General features: G+C 41.7%; 1 protein-coding gene across 7 annotated transcripts in view; it reads right to left on the minus strand.

Moving 5' to 3' along the window:
- Window positions 1-8,293, minus strand: part of RNF216 (ring finger protein 216) — a 161,203-nt gene extending 152,910 nt beyond the window's left edge. For 3 of the 7 annotated variants that reach the window (XM_077907698.1, XM_077907697.1, XM_077907695.1), the window contains exon 1: window positions 8,131-8,291. The gene's annotated coding sequence lies outside the window, so the exon portion shown is untranslated. Of the gene's footprint in view, window positions 1-8,130 lie in introns of all 7 variants that reach the window. The other 4 variants (XM_077907696.1, XM_077907694.1, XM_077907700.1 and 1 more) reach the window with 2 other exon arrangements.
- Window positions 8,294-27,620: the final 19,327 nt, after the last annotated feature.

Consider the following 27,620-nt stretch of genomic DNA (forward strand, 5'->3'; position numbering starts at 1 on the left):
AAGTATTAGGTACTTTCTTGCTTTTCCTATATGAACTGTGTATCACTGGATAACCAAATAGACAAGATAATGGTTTCTTATGAAAGTATTCCAGTATTAATTTTAAAAATTCAAATATCATTTTGCAATCTTCAATGAATTACTGGATCTAGACCTTAAATATCACCAGCTGCTATCACAGAGACAACACCTAAGTGCCTTCTGAGGAAAGAACACTATCTACAGTTTTGTGAAAGAGATGGAACCGAGTTTGGACAAGCATCTGGACCCAGACACATTTTTAGAATAGAGGCTAGAAGAAAACTGAAACTTTGAATTGGACCATAAATATGCAATCCAGACCATGTATTCTCAATGAGAGTGCTTTTACAAAGGTGTGAAAAGATCTTAAGATATGACAGTGATTTGTGACCCTCCAAAATTCAGTCCCACCCAGCAAAATCTTACTCCTTAGTACTTAGTGAGGGAGTACCAGGAAAAAAAGGCTCTATAGGGGAATCATAAGTTTTTAAAAATCTAATGCACATCTAGTTAGGCTCTGGGAAACTACAGGTCAACTGATTCAGGTTCAACAGATAAATTACAAGGAAAAAAGAAAAGGAATGAAAATCCTAGGAACCTTAGATTTAAAAAATACATAAAAAATTTAAAACAGGATTATAGTACCTAGGGATGTACTCTTGAGTGATAAAACCATAAAGAAATACGAGAAAATGATTATGAAAGTTAGACTAATAGCTAATTTTAGGGGGGAAGGAATGAGTTATGATCAGGACAGGATACACAGACGGGGTCTGGGGATGATCTATGTTTTAAACTGGGCGGTGGATACTAGCATCTTATAATAACTTATTAAACCATACATATGTTTTATGTAGTTTTACATATTGGCGTTTTCTTTTTTTTTTTTTTAAGGGTAAGAAAACCCTCATGATGTATTATATACTCAAAGAATTCTTAAAAGTCTGAAAAATTAATGACCAAGTGCCATTGAGGACTTGGAGCAATGGGGAATTTCATATACCACTGGTGGGATAATAAATTGGTACAACCATACAAAAATAAATAAATAAATAAATAAATAAATAAATAAATAAATAAATAAATAAGCAAGCAAGCCAGCCTGATACTTTATCAGAAGTAAAACTTTTATCAGAAGATAAAATGCTCTGTAAAATTGTATGCTTAAGTGTACCAGATCTATGCGTAAGTTCACAGCAACATTTTTCTAAAAGTCAAAAACTAAAAAGGCCTCACATCAATGAAGCAATGAACACCCAGTAGTTCGTTCACACAATTAAAAACTATATAACAAAAATGAAGTCACACACAACATGGATAGACTCAGACACATAATAGTTGAGTGAAGGAATCCAGACATAAGAAAATATACCTCAAATGACTTCATTTAGATGAAGTATAGGCACAGGCCTAAACTCTTTGGGGTCACACACAACAATGGATGGACTCAGACACATAATAGTTGAGTGAAGGAATCCAGACATAAGAAAATATACCTTGAATGACTTCATTTAGATGAAGTATAGGCACAGGCCTAAACTGTTTGGGGTCAAACTTCTTTGTGTGTAATGTATTTCATAATGTTAAAGTTGGGGGGAGGGGAACCATTATAAGAGAAAAAATGTGGTTCCCTCTGGGAAACAGTAGTACTTTGACATTTGAATCATTTTCTTGCTTTACTTTGATGAAAATGAGAAAAATGAAAATAATTAAGAACCAATGTCTCTGGTTCTAAGAAAATCTCAACTTACTTAGACTTCATGGGAAAAACCATATGCTTTAGAAAAAGTAGACTCCAGGCCCTGGCTTCTCATGTCTACCAAGAGTTAACAGTCAAGTAACATCGGTATTTTTCCAACTTAGAGAATACTAAGTTGTGTATCCAGATTTACTTAAAAATTTTACATAACTTTCTGGTATCCTTAAGTGGACAAAAGTATATTTTTAAAAATTACAAATCTCACTTGAAAGAACAATGACATCTATAAATAGCATGGTAGAAAAAAGAGCTCTAATGTCAAATTTGAACTGTATCTATTCAAAACTTTACTTTTCAAATACAATTTTTAAAAAGTATTTTGAACACAATTAAACTAACTAGTTTTTTTTTTAACAACAATGTTCTTTCAATTTTATACTAGAAATCAAAGGGAAATGTGATTCATTCTATATATACTTAATTTAGTTAGGAATATCAAGCTTGTAGTTAAAATAGATTACTAGTGGTACTTTAGAAGCAAGATTCCTCATGAATGAGTGGTACATACAATGGCCCCAAGCTGAGAAAAGGAGCCTGATGAGGGAATATCTACTCCTGACTAGCTTCTCTGCAAAGGTCTTTCAAGTTCCTCACATTTAGTTCTCTCATCTGGGCTTCAGATCAAACTACATAAGCATGAATCCTGGTTTCACCATTTAGTGAATCAATGACTATATAAATTGCTTAATCTCTTAGACTCAGTTAATTTGTAAAATGAGTATAGTTGTTCTAAAATTAATTGAATTAAATATATATATTTACCTTAGTGCCTAGTACCAAGTGTCACATTATGACTTTTACTCTTCCCTAAGAAATGGAAAGAGCTATTCTTACCTTGTAAGGCTGTGTAGGAAATATGAAGCCACTTTGTAAATGGTAAATGCCACCAGAACAGGAGCTTGTTACCACAAGTACACAGTGGATGTACAGTGTTTATTAGCAAGTTGACAACACAGAAAATGTGGGGGGGATGGCTTTATTTTCATCTTCCAGGTTACTTTTGCTAGTCTTATTATAACTATTCACTATTACTTCCTTCTATGAGAAATTGCGATTTTTCCTCTGGAAGTAGCTTCTTCATCAGGCAGCTGAAGAAAATAGCTAAACAAATGTCGAATCCAGAAATGGGAAATGCTACCTAACAAAATAGTTTAGGTCTTGCCTCTTTCTTTTATTGTAAAAATTATCATATGTACATCTGCAGCCATACTCTACAGTCAGTGTATCAGATAATGCTTCCAAATTAGAAACAAAAGTTAGCGTGCTTTTCATCACTTCATTTCCCCTTGGAAAATCTTATGTAGTAAGATTTTCTTATTGTAAAAAGAAAACGAGATGACAATTCCATATTCTCTCCCACCTCCTACAACTGTCCTCATTATCTTTTTTCTTCCTTGGAAGATATATCAACACATGAAAGTTCACATTTAAATTGTGTTCTCCATAGACCCTTGACTAGATCTTTCTTATTCATAGCTGTATTTTCTGTGTCCCACACAGTTGCTGAATGAATGAGTGGCTCCAAAAACACATCTTCCTCTGTCAGAGACTGAAGCTGTTCATCAGAGCCATATATAGCAAGACTCAGGTAACATGGCTTAAGTGACAAGAGTTTATCAGGATTTTCTTCAGTTATAAGTCATTTTCTTCTCATCCTTCTATTCGTGTTACATCTCCATTTTTCCTTCCACATGTTCTTAATATAACACTGCATTGTCCTGGAGTTTTGTAGTGTTCCTGCTTTCCAGAGTAAACTCCAAAAATATGTCTGTCACTTCTGCAGCACTGATTTTAGTGTAATAATACAAGATGTTTCCAATTTAATGAATTAATCTCTTTCAGTATTTCAGGGAAAGGTAGGCAAAGCAGAGCCAGGCACAGGCTGCCCACATCATACCACTCCACAATACCTCTTCCCAGCATGGTTTTTTAAGTGATTATAAGTGAGTATTGCTCTTCATTTAAATTCTACCTTCTCGTTTTAACCATTATTTGATTATTCATGCATTGTAAGCCTATACTAACATTTAATCAACATTAAATCAACACAACAAAAAGTTAATAATGGTTATTTCTAAGTAATAACCTTAATATATATATTTTTCCTTTCTTATATTTTCTGACTTTTCCATATTAAAGGAGAATTATTATTATTTTTTAAAGTAGACTCCATGCCCAGTGTGGAGCCCAACATAGAGCTTGAACTCAGGACCCTGACTGAGGCTAAGACAGAAGTGAGATCAGAGTCAGACCCTTAACTAAGCCACTCAAGCGCCTCTACATTACTATTTAAAATTAAAATACACTAAAGAGTTCAGCAAATATTCATTGTGGTCTTGCCACATGGGATAAAACAGTTGTGGGGCACCTGGGTGGCTCAGTCGGTGGAGCATCCGACTTTGGTTCAGGTTATGATCTCAGTAGGGATACTGGGATCAAGCCCTCCATCAGGCTCTGTGCTCAGTGAGGAGTCGGCTGGTCCCTCTGTCCACCCTCCCTCCGCTCATGTTCTTTCTCTCAAATAAATATTTAAAAAAAATTGTTATGCATCGTTGGGAACACCTACAAAGAAAATCCAACATGGATCTTGCCTCAAAAACCTTGGGAGTACAACCAGCAAATACAAAGTAAGTACACCACAAAATATAAAGAATTAGTGCAATAAAGACACTATTCCAGTTAGACGATGGCAGGAAGTCAGAGAAGCTTAGCCCATATTTAAGCTAAACTGAATACTGTGCTAATTACAAGCTTTGCCTTTAAGCAGCTTCCACCCAGACTCCTGGAGCCCAGAATCACCTTTAAGAAGTTTGACTACTGATGGAGAGATTATATGGAAAGCCCTGACACTACCTGGAGAAAGAAAATGTAGCTGAGCCCAGCTTTCCACCAGTCCCTGACAATGCATGGGAATGAAAAAGCATTTTGGAAGTGGAAGCTTTAGCCCTACTACCTATGCTAGCAACACGTGGATCAGGAAAAAACAGCCCAGATTAGTCCTTCCCAATATCCTAACACAAAATTGTCGACAAAATTGTCATATTAAGTTACTATGTTTGGGAGTGACTTGGTTTTATGCATCCATAGATAACAGAAACACAATTCAAATTTTATTTTCTAACCAGTAAGAAGCAATATAAAGATTTGTACTTTAGGAAAATCAAACTAACTGCAATGTGTAAGACTGAAAAAGACATCTGGTAGCAAGAAACCCAGGAAACAAGAGGCAGCGTAGTATGAACTAGAGAGAACCAGCAAGCAGAGAGAGAGGAAAATGATACAAGATACCAACTAAAGTTAGATTCAACAGAATTTTTGTAGGTAAAGAGCCATGAGGCAAGAAGGAGTCGAAGTTGACCAACATGTTAAGGATACCTAGATGTTGGGTGACTGGAGGATAGCAATACTATTAAGAAAGAACAAAGCAGGTGATGAGTTCAGAGTAGGAAAACGTAATGTGTGTATATTTTAATATGCAGACAAAATGAAAGGTAAAATAGCATCCATAATTACAGATATAATTATGTGGGCAATTAGTCTGGAGTGTTATCAGAGTTTACAAGAATCCTAAAAATCCTCTTATCAGTGTCTTTTTACAATGGGAAAGTTTTTTTTTTTTTTTAAAGATTGTGTTTATTTATTCGAGAGAAAGAGAGAGAGAGAGAGAGAGAGAGAGAGGGGAGAGAGAGAGAGATAGGCACAGGTCTCCAGGATCACACCCTGGGCTGAAGGCGGCACTAAACTGCTGAGCCACCCGGGCTGCCCACAATGGGAAGGGTTTTAACCCAAAAATTAAACTCAGAATCTTCACTAGGTAGGTTAAAGAGTTTAACATATAACCTTATGATTTTCCTCAAATGTCAACCGAAAATTGGTTCAGAAACTGAAATAAGCAAGCACATCCTTATTCACAAGGGGGGGGATCATGGTTTTCAATCTTTTTAGAGGTGAATCCTCTGTGAATTCATAAGCTGCCCCTGCCACCCCAAAAGTGCCTATAGGTTCTACTCTCCCACTTATTTTCATTTGGCACTGAGGTGCTGTTTCTTTTAAATCATAAGATTTCGTCATAGAACCAAAATTTCGTGGCCTGTGAAACGCTGCCTCGTAGGACCATTGCTGACATAGCTAGCCTCACCATACACCTCTCCTCCATTCACCATTCTTTCAGGGCTTGAACGGGCCATGCTCCTTCCTCTTACCTCTGGCTGGCTGATTATTTTTCACTGCCTCTTTCTGACCAAATTAACTCCATTCATCTTTGAGTTTCTTATCTTAAATATCACTTCCTCAGAAATACCTAACCAGGAGGATCCCTGGGTGGCTCAGCAGTTTAGCGCCTGCCTTTGGCCCAGGGCGCGATCCTGGAGTCCCAGGATCGAGTCCCGTGCGTCGGGCTCCCAGCATGGAACCTGCTTCTCCCTCTTCCTGTGTCTCTGCCTCTCTCTCTATGTCTATCATAAATAAATAAATCTTAAAAAAAAAAAGAAACACCTAACCAATCCCCATTGTTCACTCACACAATATATCTCAATCTTTCAAAGTACTTGGCACAATAATAATCTACAAATACTTAGAAAGCTACATTAAATAGCTATCTGCTAAAACAAGTTCCAAGGATGGAGGACCCGACATCTTATTCATTCCATTAGCCGCAGGACATACTGCTTGGCACAAAGTAAATACTCCAGAAGAACTTTTCGAATAAATATCATCTACAGGGATGGCAAAGTAATTAGTAGGAGGAGCATGAGCTATGGAACCAAACTGAATTCAAGTCCCAGCTCTGTGGGAGTTTTTTGACTACTTATTTTTCAGTACCTCGTTTTCTTCCTTTTAAAATAATAACGGAACCCCCATTACTGAAGATTAGAGGAGTTATTACATTAAAAAATGCTTAGAACAATACCTAGCATAGTTACTAGCATCATGTTTGTCTTACTGACAAGAAAAGTAAAATATTGCCAGCTATGAGAATTAGTTATGAGGTCTGAAAAGACCTTAACACAGCCTAGAATATAGCAACTACTCATTAAATAGAAGCCATCAGGGTCAGCAAACTCAGGTGCTCTCATCGACCCTATTTCATAAACTTTCAGTCTTCTTGACTCATATTTCAACTTCCTTTATTAGATTTCTCCATTCGGGCTGGAAGGCAGGTTTAAAAAAAAAAAAACAAAAAAACCTTGCTGCCCGCTAGCCTCTATTTAGGTTTAAGGGGGGAGATCCCAAATCTGGCTCCAGTTCTCCAGCGATTTCCTCAGTTTCACACCAGTCTGTACCCCGAGCCCCAATAAATTACCTATACAACAAATAGAACAAAGCAAGGCTGTTTCTTGGCAGTCTTTTTTCAGGCAAGCGTGCTAAAATTGAGGTCGGTCCTAAAATCTTCCCTGTCTTCTCCCAGTTCCCTGCAGGGTAAAAAAAATCTTCTCTTTGCATTAGCAAAGTGACTTGGATGGACAAGCCATACCCGGGCACTTATCACAACGTACTCGAGTTATTTACAGGGCCCCGGGCTGGTTTACGTGGGACCCCGCAGGCACTGGGGGGGGGGGGGGCGCCGGTGGGCGAGACGGGGGGGTGGGTCTCGCACAGGACTGAAGTGGCCCAAAGTTTTGAGACCGTCGTTCCACGCAGTCTCCAGCCACGTCCCACGCGGGAACGCCGGTCTCGTTCACTGCGCGGCGCTCCAGGCACATTTGTCGGGTTCGCCTTCCCCGCGCTGCAGAGGGTTTTGACGCACTTGCATGTCTTCACGAGGGCTGGGTGGGAGCCGCCGGCTTTCCCGACAAGACGGCGCTCCTGAACCGAGTCGGGAGGGTTGGGGACTGAGGCCCGACGCCCCTGGGCCCCGGGGGGGTGGGGGGGTGAAGGGGGACGCCGGAGTTCAGAGTCCCAGTGCATCACCGCCCGCGCGCTCCAGGCCGCGCTCGGCTCCACCGACGCCGCCTCCCGCGAGGTGCCGCCGGGAAACTCGGGTCTTTCGGCGCGTTCGCCCTCGCGCAGCAGGCCGAGGGACCGGCCCGCGAAACTTCCCGAAGTGGCGGGCGCGGGGGAGCGTCCGCCAGCCGCCGCCGCCTTTGTGGCTCCCGCCTCACCGCCAGCCCCGCTGCTCGCGCCGCCCGGCCCTCGGCGGGGCCCCGCGCGGCTCCGGGCCCGCTCGCCTGCGGGAGGCCGCCGGGCCAGGCCCGCGCCCCCGACTCCGCGGCCCCGCCGCCCCTCACAGCCGAGGCCCCCGCCCCCGCCCCCGCCCCCACCCTGGGGCTTAATGGAGGCGCTGGGCTGAGACGCCACTCGCCTCACGCGGCCTGCCGAGGAGCTGGGCGCGCCCCGCGGCCGACACTTACTCGCCACTCAGCTCGCCGGCTCGCCAAGCGGGCTCGGCGGCTTCTGTCGCCACAGCTTTTAGTCACCAGAAGCGGCCGCCGACAGCTTCGTTGCCGCCGCCGCCGAGGCCGCCGCTGCACTCCTTCCGGCCCCGCCGCGACTTCACCCCGCGCCTGCGCACAGCGCCCCCTCCCGACTAATGACAGGAAGAACCATAGAGGCACGCCGGGTGCTAGGGAGGAGGGGCCTGGGGAGTAAGACCATAGAGAGGGACGTCTGGCCGCTCACCGCCCACTGAGTCTTGACTCCCCCACGAGGTGGGAGGACGAAGGAAACTGAGGGGCCCTTCCCCCAACCTCAGGAAGTGTCGCCTGTCTCCCTAGGGATGAAAAGAGTGGAGGCGGGGGAATGTGGGGTAGGGGGGAGCAGATGCCCATGGAAAGCTATTGGATATGCATTTATTTGCACCCCTTGCCTTTGGCAGGTCATTCATCCAACACCTATTTTTCAAAGAGCTTCCTGTGTGCCAGGCACTGTTGTAGGAATTGGGCATACAACGATATAGAGGGCCCCTGTTCTCCCCAAGTTAATCTTTTAGTGGATAGATATATAACAAACGCACTAAAATACTGGCTCAAGCAGGAAGGGTTGGGGGGGGGGGAACAACACAAGAAAAATAGAGCAGAGGAAGGGGTAGAGAGTGATGGGGATGCCAATGCGGTCATGAAGTCTTCTAAAGAGGGACGTTTGAGCAGAAAACGAAATGACATAAGGAGGTCTTAATCAGAGGAATGCTAGTTAGGAAGAGATTATAGGAGTCTAAATAATACCCAATGGTGACCTTAACTAGTATGGTCAGGAAGGAGGGGGAGGGGGGAATGATCAGAGTAGGGATTTTTTTTTTTTTTTTCAAGTAGAACGGAGAGATTTGCAGATGGATTGGATGTGAGGTGAGAGGGAAAGGGTAACTGCAAGGTTTTTGGAACGTGCAACTGGATGAATGGGGTTTCAGTCATAAATATGGGGGGAGATTGGGAAGAACAGATTTTGGTCAGAGTAGGGAGAAGTAAATGTGTTTTGGACGTGTGAAATTGCCAACGAGACCTTCAAATTAGAGACGTCAGTCAGCATTTGGATATATGAGTCTGCAGCTTCAGAAAGACAGGATCACTCAGGCTAGGGATTTAAACTAGGAATCACTGAGATAGAGATAACGTATGAAGCCATCAGACTAGCTACACTCACACCTAGGTAATGAGTGTAGATAGAGGGGAGAGGACAGCTGAGGACAGACTTCAGGGTCACTTAAACATTTGGAATCTAGAGGATGCTGCGGAGGAAAACCAGGAGAGTATGGTATCTCAGAGGCCCAAGAGACAAAGTGTTTCGACAAGAAGGCAATGATCGGTGTTGCCCAATGCTACTCAGAGACACAGATGATGCAACTGAACCTCAGGGAAATGATAAGGAGGGACCTTAGCTGAGGGCGAGGTCAGGGAAAAGATCTGGGAGAAGATTTGTGAAGGAGAGAGTAGAGAACGAACGATCAGTCGAATGCAGTAGCCTTGCAGGCACTAGAGTTCCATGATCAGAAATTTAAAGTGAGGCCAGGCAGCAAGGATGTGGGTACTTCTCCAGCCACCTACTTAGATGCAGGGGGATAAAAGAAGCTGGAGAGATAGGAAGGGGTCAAAGAGGGGGTATGCTTGACACTGAGATTTTGGAGTTGATACACTTCATAATTGTGAAGCCCAGGGTGCAACTTTGAGTGTGGCTGAGGTAGAAGGGAGGTGCCGATCATCCAAGGGGAGGGATCAAGAAACTAAGGCCTGAGTGTAGATAGATTACTTAAATCCTCAAGAAATATGTCTGAAACGGGGGGGGGGGGGTTGTGCACAGAATAAGACAGGTCTTAAAAGCTTTGATGAATAAGGAAAGACCAATTATACAGGGGAGAGGGGGGTAGGGTCTGATGGTGCATGCCTCTGAAGATTCAGTTAATTGTTGTTGAGTTGCTGGCCCTGCTCCATCTTATCAAGATGCCACAGGTGAGCCCACACCTGCCCTCTCCTTGAACCACAAAACAGCAGAGCAGGAAATGCAACAGTCTTTAACAGACCTCAGACTTATGAGCAGTATGGCAATACTGTAATATTTTTGCCTAAGCTGCCTATTACCCATAAGTAAATCAAGGTGTGAAGCGTAGAACTGAAAATCTGCTTCCTCAAACAAGGACAGGAATCTGGAACTAATAGAACAGTGTAGTTAACTAACTGGAATTAAAATAAAAATTTAAAAAGGGGGATCCCTGGGTGGCTCAGCAGTTTAGTGCCTGCCTTTGGCCCAGGGTGTGATCCTAGAGTCCCGGGATCGAGTCCTGAGTTGGGCTCCCAGCAGGGAGCCTGCTTCTCCCTCTGCCTATGTCTCTGCCTCTCTCTCTCATGAATAAATAAATCAAATCTTAAAAAAAAACAACCTTAAAAAAATTAGAGGTACCTGGCTGGGTCAATCAGTAAAGCATGTGACTCATCCTCAGGGTTGTGAGTTCCTTTTTTTTTTTTTTAATTTTACCCATTTATTCATGGGATACACAGAGAGAGAGGTGGAGAGAGAGGCAGAAACACAGGCAGAGGGAGAAGCAGGCTCCATGCAGGGAGTCCGACGTGGGACTCGATCCCAGGTCTCCAGGATCACGCCCTGGGCTGAAGGCGGCGCTAAACCACTGAGCCACCCGGGCTGCCCAGGGTCGTGAGTTCAAATTCATGTTGGGTATAGAGTGTACTTAAAAAAATAAATTTAACTTAATTTTAAAAAGAGAGAGAAGGATGGAATAGTTTGTGATTAGTCAGAAGTAAGGGGATTTTTGCTCCATGTTTTTAGTTTATGGAAAAATGAAGTTCGATGTCTATAAGAGGAATTTTTTTTTTTTTTTTTTTTTTTTTTTTTGCTTTTAATGTTAACCAGCACCAACTATCAGAAAGGGCAAAAGACATCATTAGAAACAACAAATACCCATCATTTGCTTCGACGTGGATGGAACTGGAGGGTATTATGCTGAGTGAAATAAGTCAATCAGAGAAGGACAAACATAAATAGTGAACGGGAATAAAGGGGAGAGGAGAAAAAATGAGTGGGAAATATCAGAAAGGGAGACAGAACATGAAAGACTCCTAACTCTGGGAAACGAACTAGGGGTGGTGGAAGGGGAGGTGGGCAGGGGGTGGGGGGTGACTAGGTGAAGGGCACTGAGGTGGGCACTTGATGGGATGAGCACTGGGTGTTATTCTATATGTTGGCAAATTGAACACCAAAAAAAATAAATTTATAAAAATTTAAAAAAAGGTAGAACCTCAAAAAAAAAAAAAGGGCAAAAGATATATGCCTGCAGACAAAACTATTGTCAAGAAGAGATGCTTTGCTATTATCCTGGGAAGAAGCATGTGGATTCTATCTATGGAAATTCATATCATGTGTACTGGTTGTATTTCCATGCAGTCATGGAGGAAGGTATGACACCTAGGAGCCCTCTGAGCATTCCAGAAAGTTGGGGCATAACGCATACCCTTTGTGAGTCACTGCAAGACCGCTTCCTTTATTTCATTTTCTGGTTGCAATTAGTTGAATGTGTCTGCCACCTGTAGAATCATTTATAATCATAGAGGACTGCCATTTCCACAATTTGTATATCATCATCACTTTGTTCCCAAGAGCTGCTAAGTATTGCCAGCAGTTTTATCAAGATGAAGCTGTGCTCGTCTGGCCATGGAGGAAATTATTCCTGAACTCTATCTGCTTTCAGAAGCAGTAATTTCCTGCTATTCTAGCACATTGCTTTTTTTTTTTTAATCGCCGTTATTGCAGGATGATTTATACGCAATACAATGCACCCAGTTTAAGTGTACATTTCTGAGTTTTGACAGATTTTTATATGCCCACGCATATAACCACTACCACCACAAGATAGAGATCATTCCTATCACCCCAAAATATTCTCTTGTGCTCCTTCCTTGACCTGCGATAATCCATCTACCACCTTCAGCCTGGGTGCTAGGCAACCACTTATCTGCTTTCTATCATTTTAGATTAGAATTGCTTTTTGTGTAGTTTCAGATAAATGAGATCATAAAGCATGTACACTAGTGTCTGGTTTCTTTTGCTCAACGTATCTTTATTTTCTCAATTATTTTTATTATGGTAAAGTACACATAACAAAATCTTAAATCTTAACCATTTTTAAGTATACATCTCAGTGGTATTAAATATATTCATAATGTATGTCAATCAACCATCATCATACTTCCATCTTCATAACTTTTTTCATTTTGCAAAGCTGAAATTCTACATCCATTCAGCGGTATTCCCTGGCAACCACTGTTCTATTTCTGTCACTATGACTATGATTGCTCTAAGTACCTCACATAAGTGGAATCATACAGTATTTGTCTGTGATTGGCTCACGTCGCTCAGTATAATTCTCAAGTTGATCCATGTTGTAGCATATGTCAGAATTTCCTCCCTTTTTAAGGCTGAATAATATTCTATTGTCTGCATTAACACATTCTGCTTATTCATTCATCTGTCAATGGACACTTGGGTTGCTTTCATGTTTTAGGTATTGTGAATAATGCTGCTGTGGACATGGGTATACAACGATCTCTTGAAAACCCTGCTTTCAATTCTACTGGGTTTATACACAGAGTGGAATTGCTGGATCATACGGTAATTCTATTTTTGGTTTTTGAGGAAACATAGTGTTGTTTTCTACCATCTGACTGTATACAAGGGTTCCACTTTCTCCACACTCTTGCTCATACTCATTATTTTCTGGTTTTTGATAGTAGCCATCTTAATGACTGTGAGGGGATACCTTTTTGTAGTTTTGATTTACATTTTCCTAATGGTTAATGATCTTTAGCATTTTTTCATGGGCTTATTGGCCAGTTGTATATTTTCTTTGGAGAAATGTCCATTTAATCTTTTGGTCATTTTTGTGTGGATTTGTTTGTTTCTTGGGTGTTGGGTTTCAGAAGTTCTCTATATATTCTGAATATTCATCCTTTTTCAGATATGTGATTTCCAAATATTTTCTCTCATTATGTGGGTTGCCCTTTTTTCAACCTGTTGATATTGTCTTTGATGTACACAATTTTTAAATTTTCACAAAGTCCTATTTCTCTATTTTTTCTTTTATTGCCTGTACATTTGGTGTCATAGCCAAGAAATCACTACCAAATTCATGTCATAAAGCTTTTATTCTGTCTTCTCCTAATTATATAGTTTTAGATCTTACATTTGGGTTGATACATTCTAAGTTCATTTCTGTGTATTTATGTAAATGAATTAGGAAATCCATTTTTTTTTTGGTATGTAGGTATGCATTTTTCCCAGAAACATTTGTTGAAAAGACTCTTCTTTCCCCCATCGAATGGTTTTGAAATCCTTGTAAAAAAATCATTTGACCATGGGCAGCTCTGGTGGCTCAGCAGTTTAGCGCTGCTTTTGGCCCAGGGCATGATCCTGTAGACCTGGGATCAAGTCCCACATCAGGCTCCCTGCATGGAGCCTGCTTCTTCCTCTGCCTGTGTCTCTGCCTCTCTCTCTGTGTCTCTCATGAATAAATAAATAAAATCTTTAAAAAAAAATCATTTGACCATGTATTTGAGAATTTATTTCTGGACTCTACTCCATTGGTCTATATATCTTTCTTTGTTTTAATATTTTATTTATTTATTCATGAGATAGAGAGAGAGAGAGAGAGAGAGAGAGAGACAGGCAGAGGGAGATGCCGGCTCCATGCCTGGAGCCCGACATGGGACTCGATCCTGGGTCTCCAGGATCATGCCCTGGGCTGAAGGCAGCGCTAAACCGCTGAGCCACCCGGGCTGCCCTATATGTCTTTCTTTATGCCAAGACCACACAGTTTTGAATACTGTAGCTTTGCAGTGAATTTTGAAATTAGAAAGTGTGATGCCTCCAGGCTTTGTTTTTCTTTCTCAAAATTGCTTTGGCTCTTTAGGGTCCCTTGAAATTCCATATGAATTTTAGGATAGGTTTTTCTGTTTCTATTAAAAAAAATGTCCCTGGGATTTTGATTGAGATTGTATTGAATCTCTAAATTTCAGGACACCTGGGTGGCTCAGCGGTTGAGCGCCTGCCTTTGGCCCAGGGTGTGATTCTGGAGTCCCAGGATTGAGTCCTACATCGGGCTGCCTGTGTGGAGCCTGCTTCTCTCTCTCCCTACATCTCTGCCTCTCTCTCTCAGTGTGTCTCACATGAATAAATCAATAAAATCTTTAAAAAAAGAATCTATAAATTTCTTGTGTAGTATCAATATCTTCACAATATTGTGCTTCCAGTTCATGAACATGAAATGTGCTTTCATTTGGTTACATCATCTTTCAGCAATGTTTTTTAGTTTTCATCAGATGAGACTATGTTGGCTTTTTGTTGTTTTTTTTTTTAGGTTCCTCTATGTTGTTTATATGTGTCAATAGTTTATTTCTTTTGTTGCTGAGTAGAATTCCATCGCATGGATACAGCATAATTTGTTTATTCACTCACCTGTTGATGGGCATTGAGTTGTTTCCAGTTTGGGACTATTTTGAATGAAGCTTTTAGGAAGATTAATGTACATGATTTTGGGTGGCTATGTGTTTTCATTTCTCTGGGTGTGGAATTGATGAATTGTGTATTAAGCGTCCAAGTATTTTCCAAAGTGGTTGTACCATTTTACTTTTCCACTGGCAAGGAATGAGAGTTCCAGGTGCTCCTTATTCTCATCAACAGTTTTTTTTTTTTAAGATTGTATTTATTTATTTGAGAGAGAGAGGGAGAGAGAGCATGAACACAAGGGGGGAGGAACACAAGGGAGAAGCAGACTTCCCACTGAGCAGGGAGCCCATTGCAGGGCTCTATCCCCCAAACCTGAGATCATGACCTGGACCACTGAGATCATGACCTGAGCTGAAGGCAGACGCTTAACTGACTAAGCCACCCAGGTGCCCCTTATCAATAGTCTTTAATTCTAGCCATTGTAATAGATGTATGGTGGTGTATTGGGTGGTTTTATTTTTAAAATTTTTTTTAAATATTTCATTTATTCATGAGAGACAGAGAAAGGCAGAGACATAGGCAGAGGGAGAAGCAGGCTCCCCACAGGGAGCTCAATGTGGGATTCAATCCCAGGACCCTGGGACCATGACCTGAGTCAAAGGCAGATGCTCAGCCAGTAAGCCACCAAGGCGCCCCTTGGTGTGGTTTTATTTTTTTATTTTTTATTTTTTTTAATTTTTATTTATTTATGATAGTCACGGTGTGGTTTTAATTTGCACTTCCCTGATGGCTAATTGTGTGGTGCATCTTTTCTTGTGCCTACTAGCCTTTTTACATCTTCCTTTGTGAAGTTTTAGGGCTTTTTCCCCTTTTTTGGGCCTATTATTTCCAAAGGTTTAATTTTTTTAAAGATTTATTTATTTATTTTAGAGAGGGAGAGGGAGAGGGAGAAAGAGTGCAGGGGGAGGGACAAAAGAAGAGGGAGAGAGAATCTCAAGCAGACTCCCCACTGAGCATGGAGGCTGACTAGAGGCTTGATCTCAAGGTCCTGAGATTATTACTTGAGGTGAAATCAAGAGTTGGCTGCTTGACTGAGCCACCCAGGTACCCCGTAAAAAGATTTTATTTTTAATTAATTTCTACACCCAATGTGGGGTTCAAACTCACAGCCCTGAGATCAAGAGTCACATGCTCCACTGACTGAGCCAGCCAGGTTACCTCTTGATCCATTATTTAAATCGAGTTGTTTGTCTCCTTATAATTGAGATGTAAGAGTTCTTTGTATATTTTGGATATGAGTCCTTAGTATTGTGTATATTTTTGCTCACTCTCCTGCCTTTTCATTTTCTTTCTTTTTTTGACAACATAAATAAGAAGCTTGATCTAATGAACATATATAGAATATTGCACACAGCAGGGGAAGAGATGTTCTTTTCAAATATATATTTATGAAAACTGATTGTATACTAGATCATAAGGCAAGCACCAAAAACTCTGATAAACAGTATTTATAAGCATCATTAGTGGTAAAATAAACGGAATATACTATGTTCCAGAAAAGGATTACCCAATATTCTAAACATCAATTTTCCCCCAAAACGACCTTTAGATACAATGTAATCCCAAATTAAATCCCTACAAGGATTTTGGAGGAATTGGTTAAACCCATTACAAAATTTATACAATAATGCAAAGAGAAAAAAAAAAGGCAAGACACTTCTGATGATGAATAAGGTAAGAGGACTTAACTCCACTGGATTTCAAGATTTACATATATATAGTAAGTAAGACAGCCTGGCAGTAATAGAGACTAGGTCAGTGGAATAGATCAGAAAGCCCCAAAAAAATCCACAGCTGGAAACCTGACATAGGACAGCTGGTATTGCAGGGAAAAAAAGGTTACCCTTATCAATATATGCTCTTGAGGAGTGCCCAAGTGGCTCAGTCGGTTAAGTGTCTGTCTTCAGTTCAGGTCAAGATCCCAGGGTCCTGGGATGAGCCCTGCATTGGGCTCCCTGCTCCGTGGGGAGCCTGCTTCTCGCTTTCCTTCTGCTTGCCACTCTGCCTACTTATGCTCTCTCTCTCTCTCTGTCCAATAAATAAATAAATCTTAAATATATATATATATTTACTTATACACTCTTGAAACAACTGATTATCCATATGGGAAAAAAAAAGAAAACAGATCCCTCTCCCTCTCTCATGCACACACAAAATTCAAAGGCAAAAAAAAAAAAAATATTTCAAAGGCAGATGGATAGAGGGCCTAAATGAGAAAGGCAAAGCTTCTAGAAGAAAATATACTAAAAGAAACAATTCTTCAGGCACCCAGATGATAAAAGGAAAGTTACCATTAGCCAAACTGCATAAACACAAAAACCACCTCTGTTCCCCATGACCTGACCTCTCTTGTTCCTGCTGACATGGTGAGCCTGATACGTGACATTAGTTGCTCTCTACAAATCCCTGTTCTGCACATTGTTACTCAAATGGACTTTCTTGGCCTGGCTCAAGAGGACCACAGTTGCTGTGGAGTGCATAGGGGTACCTGGATTCTCAGTGCCCCGGAGGGTGGGAGGAGGTACCAGCAGGGGCGGGGCAGGACTACCTTTTCATTTTTTTAATAGTGTCTTATGAAGAGTAGAAGTTCTTAGGGGCACCTGGGTGACTCAGCCAGCAAAGTTCAGCTCAGGTCATGATCCCAGGGGTCCTGGGGCCAACTCCCTGCTCAGCAAGGAGTCTGCTTCTCACCCTCCCTCTGCCATTCCCCCTGCTTGTGCTTGCTTGCTCTCTCTCTCTTTCTCAAATAAATAAATAAAATCTTTAAAAAAAAAAAAAACAGAAAAAAAAGCAGAAGTTTTTAGTTTTGGGGCACTTGTGTGGGTCAGTTGGTTAAGTGTCAGACTCTTGATTTCAGCTCAGCTCTTGAATTCAGAGTTGTAAGTTTTAGTCCCTAATCATGCTCCACACTGGACATGGAGCCTACTTTATTTTTTTTTTTTTTTTAATATTTTTTATTTATTTATTTATGATAGTCACACAGAGAGAGAGAGAGAGAGAGAGGCAGAGGGAGAAGCAGGCTCCATGCACCGGGAGCCCGACGTGGGACTCGATCCCGGGTCTCCAGGATCGCGCCCTGGGCCAAAGGCAGGCGCCAAACCGCTGCGCCACCCAGGGATCCCTGGAACCTACTTTAAAAAAAAAAAAAAAGAGTTTTTAGTTTTGATATATATATATATTTAAATTTCCATTTGATTTAAACATTTTCTTATTTCCCTTGTGATTTCTTTGTTGACTCGTGGGTTATTTAGAATTGTGTTTTAAAGTTTTCTATTAGTTGAGGAGTTTTCTAGTTACCTTTCTCTAATTGATTTTTTTTAAAAAGATTTTACCTTTTTGAGAGAGAGAGAGAGCGAGCCCAAGCAGGGGAAATAGCAGGAGAGGAAGAAGCAGGCTCCCTATGGAGCAGGGAGCCTGGTATGGGGCTCGATCCCAGGACCCTGAGATCATGACCTGAGCCAAAGGCAGACACTTAACTGACTGAGCCATCCAGGTGCCCTGATTTTTTTTTTTTTTAAACATGGGGCTTGAACTCACAACCCTGAAATCAAGACCTGAGTTGAGATCAAGAGTCGGACACTTACCTGACTGAGCTACCCAGGTGCCCCTCTAACTGACATTTAATTTCTTTGTGGCTAGAGAACATACTCTGTATACTGTCCAACTTTTAAAAATCCATTAAGATTTGTCACATGGCTGGGGATATTTTGGTACATTTTCCATGTACATGTGGAAAGACTGTGTATTCTGCTGCTCTTCAATGGAATATTCTATGCATGTCAGTTAGGTCAATGTTAAAATCTACACCCTATTGATTTTCCATCCCCTTTTCCTGCAGTTAGTGAGAGTCGAGTTTTATTTTTTTTATTTTTCATTTTTTTTAATTTTTATTTTTTTATGATAGTCACAGAGAGAGAGAGAGGCAGAGACACAGGCAGAGGGAGAAGCAGGCTCCATGCACCGGGAGCCTGATGTGGGATTCGATCCTAGGTCTCCAGGATCGCGCCCTGGGCCAAAGGCAGGCGCTAAACCGCTGCGCCACCCAGGGATCCCGAGAGTCGAGTTTTAAAACCTCTAAGTATAACTGTAGGTTTGTTGACAGCATATAGTTAGGTCTACATTTTTATCCAATCTCACAATCTCTGTCACTTAATTGAAGTGTTCAGACCATTTTAATTTAATATAATTCTTGATGTGATTAGATCTATATCTAGATTGTCTTGCATTTGTTCTCTGTTTGACTCTCAGATTCTTTTTCCTATCTTCTTTTGGATTTAATTGACCAATTTTGAGATTTCCATTTTCTCCCTCTTGTTGGCTTATTAGCTCTTCTACCTGGTATACTATTTAATGATTTCACTAAGGTTTGTAATATGCAGGCTGACCTTATCACAACCCCTCTTCAAATCATGTGATATGACTCTATGTTTTTTTTTTTAATTTTTTTTAATTTTTATTTATTTATGATAGTCACAGAGAGAGAGAGAGAGAGGCAGAGACACAGGCAGAGGGAGAAGCAGGCTCCATGCACCGGGAGCCTGACGTGGGATTCGATCCCGGGTCTCCAGGATCGCGCCCTGGGCCAAAGGCAGGCGCTAAACCACTGCGCCACCCAGGGATCCCTGACTCTATGTTTAATCTGAGACCCTTACAAGAATATACTTCCATCACTCCCTGCATTTTTTTGTGCTTTTATTTCCACATATAAGATGAACTCCACAGTTCTGCCCTTTCGAAAATCATGCCTTGTGATTTCTAGCTGCCTGAGTCTGAGTTCTGATCCCTATCTCTTCCACTCAATAAGGCTCCAGGATTCTGATTAGATTTCCCCTCCTCCTGCCTCTCTGGTCCGGAAATTGCTTCCAGGCAGAAGCTGGGGTGGTTATAGGGCTCAGCTCATTTGTTATCCTACTCTTGCGCATCCAGTACTGTGCTGCATGCTGTCCAATGTCTGAAAACTGCTGTTTCCTATATATACGTCCAGTTTTCCTTCTCCTGAGCAATAATGTTTTTTTAAATCATGGGTTTTATATTGTACTTGTATTGCTTGTATTCATATCAAAATAAATAACCATTAACATGCAAACATGTATCAATTAAAATGATTTTGCCTAGCACTAGTGGTATATGCTTCTGTTTTGGAAAATGCTGAGCTAGTCTAATCTCAAAGTATTATAAATAGGTGGAAATCAGAGGGTGAGGGACATGGCCATGGTCACACAGACTGTTGATGTCTGATTCTGACCTGAAACCCGGGAAGTTTACCAATTTCCAGATGATTTCTACTGCAACCCCCACTCTACACCCCATTGCTCTTTCTTCTCCTTTTTCCACCTCTTTTCACATCCACATTTTAAAAGGAAGCTTCTAGGGGAAGAATCAGATTCTGCAAATATGTCTGGAGTGCCTACACTTTGCCTGTTCATCATTCAGTTACCAGGTCAAACGCTACTTTTCTCATGGAAACAATCTCTGACAATTCGGGGAAGATCAGTTTTCCCCTTGAAACTTTGTAGCCCATTTACCATTTGTAATTATATACAGATTAATGATGAATTATTATTCTATGAACACTTCCTCCTGAGGACAGGGGCTGGGGATGAATTTGTTTTTTTCTTTTTTTTCTATTCCTTACTCTTCTTCTAGTGCACAGTACCCGGCATGTAGAAGCCACTCAATATATATTTGTTGAATAAATTTGATAAAAATAGCATCCATAGAGAAGCTGTAAACCACTCAAGATTCCAAAGAGATGCCTGAGTAAGATCTAATCAGGACTTGCTGATGAACTCCAAAAAACAAAAAATCTGCAGAGCTTGTCCCCAAATAGATCAAAGTGACCCCAGTTTGTGAGGTCTGGTCCTGTATCCCCCTCTGGGGCAGATGATGCCGGCTTATCTTTCAGTCACCAGCTTGGAAAAGTGCCAGGGCACTCTTAAGTCCCCTGAATTAGCCAACGTCATTAGGGGATGTGAGCCTCAGTATTGCCCTGAAATCCAGCCACCGCCCACTGGAAATCCAACCCCATGACTATCATGGGACTCAAGACTTGGGGGGAAGAAGAGGATTGAGAACCAAAGAAGCCATCTTTACACACACCACCCAATGAGAGGACTATCTTGTCAAAGAAAGGCTGTGGAGATGGGCATGCTGACAGTGATCCTGGGAATCTTCCTGCTCATTGGCCATTGGCATGCAGAAGAAGTGGATACAGAACTTTGAAAGACAAAAGCCTTCTTGCTGGCACTCAGAATATCTTGACAGGAGGATGCCCACATAAGAGGCTTGCCCATCAGGACACCAAACTGCTTTTTCCATAGAATGAGATCGTACATCTGTGATTCCCAGTGCTCTACCTGCCCAGGAAAAACTCTGCAGAGCTATCACCATTACCTTGTTCACCTTGAGAACCAACAAGGCACCTGAGAGGTGCTGAAATGATTTCCTTTACACTCTGGCTTGAATTTAATATACGTGACAGATGTCCTGTGTTCAACTTCAGGAGGTAAGAACACCATACATCATCTCTGATAAGGAGCTTAGTATCAAGTTCTTAGTAGGGTGGTGTTGTGGGCAGAGTTGGGTCCCCCACATATTCTTATGTTGACATCCTAATTTCTAGAACCTCAGAATGTGACTCTATTTGGAGATAAGGTCTTTAGAGAGGTAACTAAGTGAAAATGAAGTCATTAGGGTGAGCCTTAATCCACCATGACCGAAGAGATCAGGACATAGACGTGTAGAGAGGGAAAGTAGCCATCTTGTGCCAAGGACAGAGAACTCAGAAGAAACTAACCCTGCCAACATCTTGATCTTGGCCTTCTTAGCTTCCTGAACTGTGAGAAAATAAATTTCTGTTGTCTCAGTTGCCCAGTCTGTGGCAACCAACGGTACTAATCAAGTAAAGAAATGATGAGAAATACTCCCATGGGAAAAACTTTGTTAATAAAGATCATAATGTATATACTAAAAAAAAAAACTGCATCAATATATAATGTAGCAGGGAACTATAGAGACCCCCAGGTGATGACTGATCTGGGGGTGATCATTCCTGGAGGAGGGGTAGAGAGGAAGATTCCGTCTACAGAGGGCAAGGCAAATTCAGGAAGGATGAGCAGTCATTTATTTGGGGGAAGAATTTGGGCTGGGGGAGGAGAGAAGAGGATGAAAGAATATGAAGGATGCTCCTGAGAGCAAAAGTCCTAATGGTGAGAAAGAACACGGGGAGGAGAGGAGCTAGGAGCTGGCAAAGTGAAGCAGGGAGTGGAGAAGGCAGTCGGAGGCAAGCAAAGAGAAAGGCTGGAACCAAATCTCTGAAGACTTTGAATGCCAGGCTGAGGAATCTGAATGTCCTTCTTCGGGCAGACAGAGCACCATGGAAGGGTTGGAAGCCAGTGGAAGTATGCAGATTTCCTTTTAAAAACCTACTTGGAGGGATCTCTGGGTGGCGCAGCGGTTTAGCGCCTGCCTTTGGCCCAGGGCGCGATCCTGGAGACCCGGGATTGAATCCCGCATCGGGCTCCCTGCATGGAGCCTGCTTCTCCCTCTGCCTGTGTCTCTGCCTCTCTCTCTCTCTCTCTCTCTCTCTCTCTCTGTGTGTGTGTGTGTGACTATCATGAATAAATAAATAAAATCTTAAAAAATAAAAACCTACTTGGAGGGGTGTCTGGGTGACTCAGTTGGTCAAGTGTCCAACTCTTGATTTTGGCTCAGTCACGATCACAGGGTTCCAAGATCAAGCCCCACGTCAGGCTCTACACCTAGTGCGAAGTCTGATTAAGATTCTCTCTCTGCCTCTGACCCTCCACCTCTGCTCGCATGTGCATGTATTCTGTCTCTAAAAAAATAATAAATAAAAAAACCCACTTAGAGGATGGCTGTGTCGGCTCAGTAACAGTGAAATCATTGAGTCAGCCCTTCCACTGGGGACAACATAAACAATGTGGATGTCACATAAATAAAATAGCTTTTTAAAATAATCAAAGACCTAACAAGATCTTGAGTCATTAGTGGACTGAGATCTGAAGAGGGCAGCAATCCAGAGGGGTCAATCAGGTATTCAGGGCTGCCTGGGCCTGGGGTCACTCACTGGCCATTTCCCAGGGGAGACTCTGAGGGCTTCATGTGACTAGATAGAGGATGGATGTGCTGACTTGGGAAACTCGACAGATGAGGTACAGAAGAGTTCCATACTGTGGGGCAAAGCCATGAGTTTCAGCCGGGGCTTTCTCAGTTGAGATGCCTGCCCCTGTGAACCCCGGCTGTCCCTCACTGCAAGCGAGCTATACCCTTGTAGTAGAGGGTGCACAAAGGAAGGCGCTTTGGAAAAGCCTGGCAATAAACCTTCCCCTGGGCCCACTTTTGCCTGAACTTGGGGTACCCATGGTGTTTCAACTCTGTTCGTCTCCTTGGTTTGGCACGCTGGCCCTTTTTGGAAAGCAGGCCCCCAGCACGAAACCCTCTTCTACCAGAATTGCACCTTCTCTGCTCTCATGTGAGTCACTTTTAGCATCAGCTTGTCTCTTTTTCGGGGGACTTTTTGGTGCACAAAAGCAGCTGACATATTCCAACGTCCTGAGTTTTTCTTTTTTTCTAAGTTTTTCTTACTAAAGCTCTAATGCTAATTTAAGAAGATGTCCCTGCTTATGTTATGTAAACATTCCAGATCCAGTCCAAAACAGTCATTCCTCTCTAGAAGGCATTTCTCTCATGCCTGTTTGGCATGTAGGAAGTGCTACATAAGTAGTGAAAGAACTGCCGCTGAGATAGCTGCACGAACACATATTTTGCATGTATTTTGTCATTATTACTGCTGGGAACAATATAAATGTTTTGTTCGCAGTTAAGGAGAACTTTCAGGGTTTTTTTGTGGCGTTGGTGGTGGTTTTTGGCAGGGGAAAGCTTTTTTTCACTTGGTACTGCTGTAAATTGTGTCAGAAACACTTCTTAATTTGAGTATAATATACATATAGGAGAGTACACCTATCATGAGCTTGATGAATTTTCACAAAGTGAACCCACTTGTATACCTGATATCCAAAACAAGATAAAGAGCTTGATCAGACCTCCAGAAGCCTCCACCATGCTCTCTTTCAGGCACAATTTACCACTCTAAGGGTAGCTGTCATCCTGATGTTCAAGGCCATGGACCGTTTTCTCTAGGTTTTTGGACTCTGTATTTCCTATATATGTACAAAATTATATTGTATAGGGATGCCTGGGTGGCTCAGTGGTTAAGAATCTGCCTTTGGCTCAGGGTGTGATTGAGTTCTGCTTTGAGATTGAGTTCCACATTGGGATCCCTGCAGGGAGCCTGCTTCTTCCTCTGGCTATGTCTCTGCCTCTCTCTTTCTCTGTGTCTCGCGTGAATAAATAAATAAAATCTCTCTCTAAAAAAAAAGAATTATATTGTATATACTCTTTTGTGCCTGGCTTCTTTCCCTTGACATTATAATTGTGAGGTTCATTCCCATGTAGGTGTAGAAGTCATTCTCATCTTTTAGAGTGGCTCTCAAAGGTGTGGTCTGGAGAGCCCCTCAGAGCTTTCTGGGACTCCAGGAATCTCTGAGGTCAAAACTTTTCATAGTAACACCTGGCATTATTTTCCACTTTTGCTAATGGTGCAAAAGCAATGATGGGTAAGACTGTTAGTGTCTTAGCACAAATCAAGACAATGGCAGTAAACTATACCTATGGTCACTGTATTATTCACTACCACACACTTTCAAGGACAAAAAAAAAATCCAGTTTCACTTAAAAAGTACTTTATTAAAAGCAGTAAAAGTATTGATTTCATTAAATCTGGACCCTTGAGTACATGTCTTTTTCATGCTCTAAATGGTGAGATGGGAATTTGCACAAAATGCAGTGGTTGTCTTGAGGAAAAGCCTTTGCATAATTAGAGTCATGAGCTGAACTGGCCACCTTTTTTTAATGGAACATCATCTTTTAAGAATGGCCAACAAACTATGATTCTTCAGACTTGAGTACTTGCCAGACATTTTCTCAAAAATGAACGAAAGAAAGTAACCATGTATTTATTGCCAGTGATAAAATTTGAGCTTTCAAGAGAAAATTAGAATTTTAGAACATTTATATCCGCCACTGTGAGCTTGACAGTTTCCCAATACTTAAAAAATGTTTTGATGAGATGGGTAGCTATATTAACAAATGTGATTCTCTTATACTTTATGAAATGTGTCAACATTTGGAAAAGCTGCATAACTCAGTGAACAAATATTTTCTAAATGAGCAAAGCCTGATATGACAAAATCATGCATATGTAAAAGATCCATTGTAAAATGCAAGATAAGCCAAAGGATTTATGTATGTTGATATGATTTTAGATTACTTATTGCAATTAGCCTCTTTTTTTTAAGTAACCTCTGTTCGCAACGTGGGGCTTGAACTCATGATTCTGAGATCAAGTCATGTGCTCTACCAATTAAGCCAGCCAAGTGCTCTGCAAATAGCCTTTAAGAAACTACTACATGTCAAGTTTTAGTAAGAAATCAAAGAAAAGGGATCCCTGGGTAGCTCAGCGATTTAGCACCTGCCCTTGGCCCAGGGCATGATCCTGGAGTCCCGGGATCTAGTCCCACATCGGGCTCCCTGTGTGAAGCCTGCTTCTTCCTCTGCCTGTGTCTCTGCCTCTCTCTCTCTATGTGTCTCTCATGAATAAATAAATAAAATCTTTTAAAAAAATCAAAGAAGAATATACACAATTATTTGAAAGGGCTATTAAATTCTCCTTTCCTTTCCAATCATATATATACAGGTATAATTTCTTCACACATTTCAACTCCTTTCCAATCACACACACACACACACATATATATATATATATATATATATATATGTAATTTCTTCACACATTTCAACTAAAACGACGTATTGCAACAGAGTGAATGCAGGAACAGATATGAAAATACAGTTGCTTCCTATAAAATCTGACATTGAAGAGATTTGAGAAAATTCAAAACAATGCCATTCTTTTCACCAATACTGTTTTGGGAGAAGGGGGTTGTTTTGGAAAGTACAGTTATTTTCCATAGCAATAAAAATTTGTTACTCTGTAATGAGTTCATTATTACTTTTTGTTATTTTGTATTCAGTTCATCATTGTTATTTCTAAATGAATCAATAATTCAACATTTAGGGGCACCTGGGTTGAGCACCTGCCTTTGGCTCTGGTCATGGTCCCAGGGTCCTGGGATAAAGTCCCGCATCAGGCTCCCCGCGGGCTCCCCGCGTGCTACCCTAGGCTCCCTGGTCTCTCTGTGTCTCTCATGAATAATAAATAAAATCTTTTTAAAAAATCAACATTTAAAGAACTCCTAGTCTCAATTCCTAATATGGTAAACACTATAGGGCTTTGAGGTCTCAAAATTTGTGTAAAGGGCTTAGGAAGCAAGTACGTTTGAGAAATCATGCTGCATCACATTTTATGAAAGTAAATTTTAACTGCAAAAAGAATTTATTTCCAATTTTTTTTCCAGTTACCTGGGGATAAGGCCAACATTCAATTCTGGGTCCAGCTAGCTAACAGCACTCAGCTGGAGCAGAAGTTGAGAACAACACTGGGTCGTGGGCCACATAGAGGGTACTGGAAACCAGTGTTTCTCTCAGAGTAAGCTCAGTTATGGAAATGGAAACAAAGGACTATAGTAAGTTGTTAGAATAATGACCCGCCCCTCCCCATTGAATCGCATTGCCATACAATTTGCAGTGTGACTTTGCTCTGGCACCCAAGAGATGGAGTCAACTCCACTCCCTGGACCTGAGCTGGCCTTGAGACCGGCAGGATGTCACAGAAGGGACACTGTCAGTGGTCATTTTAATTTATCTTTTTTTAAAAAGATTTTATTTATTTATTTTGACAGAGAGAGAGAGAGAGAGAGAGAGCACAAGCAGGGGGAGCAGCAGAGGGCAAAGGAGAAGCAGGCTTTCAGCACAGAGCCTGATGCAGGATCGATTCCAGGACCCCAGGATCCTGATCTGAGCCCAAGGCAAATACTTAAATCACCTGAGCCAGCCACCCAGGCACCCCGCAGTTGTCATTTTAAAAACATGTCAGACAGAGGAACTTGAACTCTAGAACCAGGTTCCTGGAAGAATGACTAAATGTCTCCTGTGACAGCACTGTCTCTGCCTATCTTGGTGATCTGAGGATGACTTGGCTAGGATGCCAGCCCAGGGTTAAGGGAGAGATGTATTTTTTTTTTTAAGATTTATTTATTTATTTATGATAGACACACACACACAGAGAGAGAGAGAGAGGCAGAGACACAGGCAGAGGGAGAAGCAGGCTCCATGCCGGGAACCTGACATGGAACTCGATCCCGGGACTCCAGGATCGCGCCCCAGGCCAAAGGCAGGTGCTAAACCACTGAGCCACCCAGGGATCCCCATGGGAGAGATGTATTTATCCCCAAAGCCCGAGTTGGCGGATTCTTACTAGATATTGCTCATGATATCAACAAGATAGGAGGAGGGACCTGGGGTTCCAATGCCAATGATAAGATTAGAACAAAGTCACCCAACCCAAGAAGATTCAGGGTCAGTATCAATGCTGTCGCAGAGGGCTGATTTCTTAAATTTTATGAATGGCAGGCTAGTGTTATAGGGATGGGCCAAGTTTGGTAATGCCCAAGGCTGGGTTGTGCAAGCAGAAGTTGTTCTGTGAACACACATTCATGCCCTTTATCTCAGGGATCTCCAGGGTTTCCCCTAGAGGCAGTACTCTTCATTTTGCTTGTTTCCTGGATGTTTACTCTTAAAATCAGTAAGGTTTGCTAGACCATGGAGCTAGCGGGTGGCAGGCCTACATGTGTGCTCTCACTTTGCATAGCCACATTGAGCGTGATAACCTCAATTGAGCATGAGGTTATCACGCTCA

The sequence above is a fragment of the Canis aureus genome, chromosome 8 (genome assembly GCF_053574225.1).
Source record: "Canis aureus isolate CA01 chromosome 8, VMU_Caureus_v.1.0, whole genome shotgun sequence".
Taxonomy (NCBI): domain Eukaryota; kingdom Metazoa; phylum Chordata; class Mammalia; order Carnivora; family Canidae; genus Canis; species Canis aureus.